Source organism: Propithecus coquereli, unplaced genomic scaffold, assembly GCF_000956105.1.
Source record: "Propithecus coquereli isolate 6110/MARCELLA unplaced genomic scaffold, Pcoq_1.0 Scaffold26, whole genome shotgun sequence".
In the NCBI taxonomy this organism is placed as follows: Eukaryota; Metazoa; Chordata; class Mammalia; order Primates; family Indriidae; genus Propithecus; species Propithecus coquereli.
The window spans coordinates 8,719,226-8,724,590 of record NW_012148174.1 but is presented as its reverse complement, the minus strand read 5'-3'; the positions used below and the strand labels follow the sequence as shown (position 1 = coordinate 8,724,590).

Here is a 5,365-nt window from a genome sequence, read left to right as displayed (position 1 = left end):
AAAAGAAGTCATTTTATAAAAAAGACAACTGTACTCGAATGTTTATCACAGCATGATTCACAATAGCAAAGATGTGGAATCAACCCAAATGCCCAGGAAGTCATGAGTGGATTAACAAAATACGGTATAAGCTGCACCATGGAATATTACTCAGCCATAAGGAAGAATGATTTGATGTCTTTTGAATAAACTTTTTAAATTATCCACTTTCCTTATTTTTCATTCTCTTCTTAGTAATGAATATAAAAGAAAGTTTTCAAACACAAACTAAGATTGATGTCTAGATATCGACTTTTTTCCAAATTGACATGGTCCCATCTCTATAATTCAAAATGCATCTTCTCTTTAAGTCTACAATATTTTAATTTTGAAAGCTGACAGGTAACCCAGGAATGCACATTTTAAAAAATAAATACAGAATTACTTGATAAAGATATCAGGTTTCACATTTCAATAAATGCTTGCTCATCAGCATCATCCCATGGGAGGCTATTATTTTAGAATCAGGTTGCTTAGTGAAAACACTTATATTTAAAGTCTATTTCTCACCATTTTTTTCCTTTTAACCTACTTACTACAAAGTAAGTTTATCCCAATGTTAGGAACATTAAAAGTAAAATATTTTCATATTATAATTGGTAAATGTTACAAATTAAACCATCCTTAATAATAATCTAAATACAAGTCCTATCTGATATTGGCTGGCTTAAATCTATTTTATGCAAAGGTTTATACCATCATCAGTAGACAACTAGAGGACTTGATTTTGTTGTGAGAAAAATGTAAGTGAGACAAATTCAAACAGGGCTACAGGTTAAAGGGAATGCTCAATTATAGGGATGTACATTACTGGCTAAAATTACTAATTCCAGAATGGGGAACATGGGTCTGTGGTATCTCATGTGATTAATAAATATCTGTTAGGTGAAGTTAATATTCAAACTTGAAGAATTAATATTCAATCTATGAAGCATCTAAATGAAATACTGCTTGGTATAAATTTATAAAGAAGTTTCTTTTCTTTTACAGAGACTTGCTCTTTGAGAATTCAAATGTTTCCAAATGTTTTTGGAGTCCTGGGTTCAAATTTCCTCCTTCCTGTCTTCTTCTCTTTCCCCTTCTGCCCTCTCCCCTCCCCACCTCTGTCCTCCCTCTTCCCTTCCTTCATTTCCTCCTCTTTCCTTCTTTCATTTCTTTCTTCCCTTCTTTCCTCCATTAACAAATATTAATCAGGGCATATTGTATGCTAGGTTTGTGCTGAGGGGCACATTATTATTAAGCAATACACTCTAATGCACACTTATAGGATATGTATCAAATAGAGTCAATTGCCATTTTAGTAATCCTTTCTCTGTTTCACAGAGATAAAATAGAGCCTTCTCCTTTTTCTCCTCTTCCTCTTTCTCTTCCTTCTTGTTCCATTAAAATACAGAATATATAATCTCCACTGACAAAAGAATAATGCTATATTAATGTAATCCTTATAGTTTTGTTTCAGTGTGATAGTAGATGGATGGGAGGCTGGGCATCAGGAAGAGAGAGAAGAAGAAATTAAGAAGACCTACAGTACTTTTTAAAATTGAGGTTTAATTTATATGCAATATATGAAAATCTTAAGTGTTCATTAAATTAATTTTGATAATTGCATCCTCCAGTGAAATCACCATACCAATCACACTATAGAACTAACATAACTTTAAAATATATAAAACAGTGTAAAATACATGAGCTTTTGCAATGTTTAAAGCCTGTCTCTTTGAAAGACTTTATGCTTTGTGCTAGCCTATAGTTTTTTTTTTTATTTGTAATAATTATACAGGCAAATTCTCTAAACTTCAGAAGGGAATTTTAAATCACTAGAAGTCAAAAAATTTATAACTAAGTAAACTGAGGTATTTTTAATGTTCATATAACAAATCCTACAATATTAGTATATAACTCATGTTCAAAGCGTATGTCCCAAGGCGTCTAATAATCAAGATCATTCCTTGACATCAAAATCTCTATAAATCTATTTCATACTCATAAACACAAATTGCTTATGTATTCATCTCCTAGAAAGATTTAGGTTTCATTTGATTGAACAGTCTTTGCATAATACATTTTGGAGTCTCATTAAAGAAGGCTTAAGCAACTAAAATGATCTTAGTAGGACTTAAAATTATGACATTTACAAAATAAAATGGCAATTTTGAATTAATGAGGCACAAAATATAATTCTAAATCTGGCTTTTTATTTTATTTTATACTTATAGGATAACTTAAAGTAAGAGACTTAATTGAAATAGTTTGTAAATTGTTCTTGCAGAGGTTTTCTTTTTTCTTTTTCCTACTAGATAATAAGCCAGGTAGAAGAAACTCTAAGAAAAATACTATAGCAATGCTTTTTATGTGTTTTATTTTGTTTCAGTGAACTACATCAAGTTTTATATAGTCAAGGGTGAGTGCTACAGAAGCATAGCTACAGGTGGCCTATTATGCTTTTGTTTTGAATATAGTAAACATATTTTTACCCTTTATTTCTTCATATCCAACAAACAAAAAGTAACCTGCATCATATTCTCATATATATTATGCTTTTATTATAGCTTATTTGATTTAAGGAAGAGTAAAAGTAGCTTCAGTTTAAGACATGTGAGATTATTTGTGATATAACTGTCTTACTCCTATCCTCAAGGAATATACCACTGCTATTAAGCCTTACTATAAATCTATAAAATATTACAGTTCATTTGGGATACTTACTTCTCTTTTAAAAATTACAGATTTTAATTCCTTTGTCAGAAAAAAGCACACTATTAACGCGTCTAGAATTTTCCCTCAGTGTGCTGTCAAAAGTGTTTACAGAAAAGTGACCTGTGGGTAAATGATTTGAGAAACACTGAGATTAAACAAAGTTAAATACATTTTCTCACTGCAGGCCTTCTTCAAATCTTCCATGGTCTATCTCTAACAGAAGAGTATCTCATGTAGTTTTTTTCCCCAATATTTCACTACTGAATTTTCTTTTTCTTGGAATAGTTATTAACATTTAGAGAAACTCTATCATACAAATAAATCATTCGGAAAATTGTAAGCAGCAATATGCCATTAATTACAGATGTTAAAATTAGCTATTTCTATCCACTAGCTAATGGTTACTTTCCAGAGATACATATATTAATACAACACACACACACATGTCTTCTTGGGGCCGTGCAACTTACTCTCCTCATTAAATGTTCTAAAAACAATGGCACTGGTTCACTGCTTATGCATAAGTAATGACAACATTTTCCACTGATATTTTTGTATGATTGTAGTTTTCTGATGAAATAGTAACAACAGTGTTAAAGAAACATTTATTTATTTATTTATTTAAGAATATTATGAGGATACAAATGTTTGGTTACATGGATTACTTTTGTACTGCTTGAGTCAACGTTATAAGTGTGCCCATCACCCAGTTAGTGTACATTGTACCCGTTAGGTATGATTTCATTTGTACTCTCCTCACACCTCCCACTTGCATGATTTCTGTTGAGTTTTACTTCCATCTTTGCACATGAGTGCTCCAACTTAATAGTGAGTACATGTGATGTTTGTTTTTTCATGCTTGTGATACTTCACTTAGGAGAATGGTCTCTCCAGTTCCTTCCAGATTGTTGCAAAGGTATTAATTCATTTTTTTAATAGATGAGTAGTACTTCATGGTGTACATATGCCACATTTTATTAATTCACTCATGACTTATTTGGGTTGATTCCACATCCTTGCAATTATGAATTGTGCTGCAATAAACATTCTAGTGCAAGCATCCTTTGACAAAATGACTTTTTTTCTCTTGAGTAAATACTCAGTAGTGGGATTGCTGGATCAAATGGTAGGCCTACTATTTTTTTAGTTCTTTGAGGAATCTCCATGCTATTTTCCATAGACATTGCACCAGTTTGCAGTCCCATCAATAGTGTATAAGTGTTCTTTTCTGTTCGTATCCACACAACCATCTCTTGTTTTGGAACTTTTTGATAAAAGCCATTCTCAGTGAAGTTAGGTGACATGTTCTTGTGGTTTTAATTCGCATTTCCCTGATGATTAGTGACATTGAGCATTTTTTCATGTTTATTGGCCATTAGTCCATCTTCTTTTGAAAAGCTTCTGTTCATGTCTTTTGCCCATTTTTTAATGGGGTTGTTTGATTTTTCTTTGCTGATTTGCTTGAGTTCTTTGTAGATTCTGGTTATTAGCCCTTTATCGGATGTATAGCATGGGGATATTTTCTCCCATTCTGTAGTTTGTCTATTATCTATGTTGATTGTTTGGGTGAGCAGAAAGATTTTAATTTAATCAGTACCCCTTATGAATATACATGCAAAAATCCTCAATAAAATCCTAGCAAAATCCAGTAGCATATCAAAAATAATCCACCACAAACAAGTGGGCTTCATCTCAGGGATGCAAAATGGTTCAACATACATAAACCAATAAATGTGATTCATCACATAAACAGAAGCAAAAACAAAGATCTTAATAAATGAAAAAAAAGCATTTGACAAAATTCAGCACCTTTTATGATAAAAATTCTTAACAAAATAGACATAGATGGAACATATCTCAAAATTATGAAAGCCATAGACCCCCCCAAACCCACAGCCAACATCATACTGAATGGGAAAAGTTGAAAGCATTTTCACTCAGAACTGGAATAAGGCAAGGATGCCTACTGTCAACACTTCTATCGAAAAACACATCATGCTCATGGATCAGCAGAATCAACATTGTTAAAATGTCCATATTCCCCCAAGTGATTTACAGATTCAATGCAATCTCCATCAAAATACCAATGTCATTTTTCGCAGTTCTAGAAAAAATAATTCTAAGCTTCATTTGGAACCAGAAAAGAGCCTGAATAGCCAAAGCAACCTTAAGCAAAAGGAACAAATTTGGAGGCATTGCCTTACCAGACTTTAAGCTATATTACAAGACCACAATAACCAAAGCGGCATGGCATTGTTACAAGTATAGAGAAATGGACCAAGGAAACAGAACAGAGAACCCAGATATAAAACCATCCACATGTTACCATCTGATCTTTGACAATTAGACAGCAATATAAAGTGGGGAAAAGAATCCCTATTCAATAAATGGTGCTGGGAAAATCAGATAATCACATGTAGAAAATTGAAACAGGATCCATATCTCTCACCACTCACAATAATCAATTCAAGATGGATAACAGAGTTAAATCTAAGACATGAAACTGTAAGAATTCTAGAAGTAAATGTTGGAAAAAACTCTTCTAGACATCAGCCTAGGCAAAGGATTTATGAAGAAGATCCTAAGGGCAATCACAGCAAGAACAAAAATAAGTAAACGGGACTTGATT

At 32.4% G+C, this 5,365-nt stretch overlaps 1 protein-coding gene across 1 annotated transcript in view; it reads right to left on the bottom strand.

Moving 5' to 3' along the window:
* The window catches only part of GRID2 (glutamate receptor, ionotropic, delta 2), a 1,246,697-nt gene that overhangs the window by 689,798 nt on the left and 551,534 nt on the right, over positions 1–5,365 (bottom strand). The window lies entirely within an intron of this gene.